Genomic DNA, 788 nt, shown 5'->3' on the forward strand with positions numbered 1-788 from the left:
AATAGCAAGTTTATTAATATTCCCAGGCTGAGTATTGCGATTGCCAGAGATTTGTTTCATCAAGCAAACCATTTTTCATTCAATACGCTCAAACGAGCCAAAGTTACAGACGCCATTGTTGAAATTCAATTCGAGCGTATTTTATCGTTTTGATATATTTGCCACTGCTGAGCTGTTTGCCTGTGTGGGTATAACTTGTAGCGAAACCGGTTCCAGTAGATAACGCTCCTCCCATTTCCTCTATCAAGCCGAACACAATTCACCCAAACGGGAGCAAGCACAGCGTGAATTCATCGCTAGAGCGAACAAGTGGTGTATTTATTCGCTTATTTTCAAAGAAAATGAGTTACAAACATGTTTTTATAATGGAAAGTAAATAATAATGATTTTGAAGATGATATAAAATATATTTGAAAGGCTCAGCAGCAAAAAATCTGTGTTGACAGCGGTGGGATTCGAACCCACGCCATTTCTGACTGGTGCCTAAAACCAGCGCCTTAGACCGCTCGGCCACGCTGCCTTGGTGGCGATGTGTGGCTATAAGCGAATGTAGCCCCGATTGATGGTTTCTATTCAAGTACGCACTCGCAAATCAGCAGCTCTACGCGAGAATAATACACAACCGAACCAATCGTGGAAATTTGACGTTCGTGCCGCTCAGCCGGAAATGCACATTAGTAACTGCAGCAAGCTGATTTAATTTTAGTTCCTACTGCACAACAAGACGGCATCGAACAGATTAAACCCTATCATTAGTCAAAACGCGAACGCAGCAGTTTAAAATAGTG

At 42.0% G+C, this 788-nt stretch overlaps 1 non-coding gene across 1 annotated transcript; it reads right to left on the reverse strand.

Annotated features, from left to right (window-relative positions):
- Window positions 1–440: 440 nt before the first annotated feature.
- On the reverse strand, window positions 441–520 carry Trnal-uag (transfer RNA leucine (anticodon UAG)). The gene has a single exon. It is a non-coding gene; the product is annotated as a tRNA-Leu (tRNA).
- Between the last annotated feature and the right edge of the window lie 268 nt (window positions 521–788).

This window comes from Toxorhynchites rutilus, chromosome 3 (genome assembly GCF_029784135.1).
Source record: "Toxorhynchites rutilus septentrionalis strain SRP chromosome 3, ASM2978413v1, whole genome shotgun sequence".
Lineage (NCBI taxonomy): Eukaryota > Metazoa > Arthropoda > Insecta > Diptera > Culicidae > Toxorhynchites > Toxorhynchites rutilus.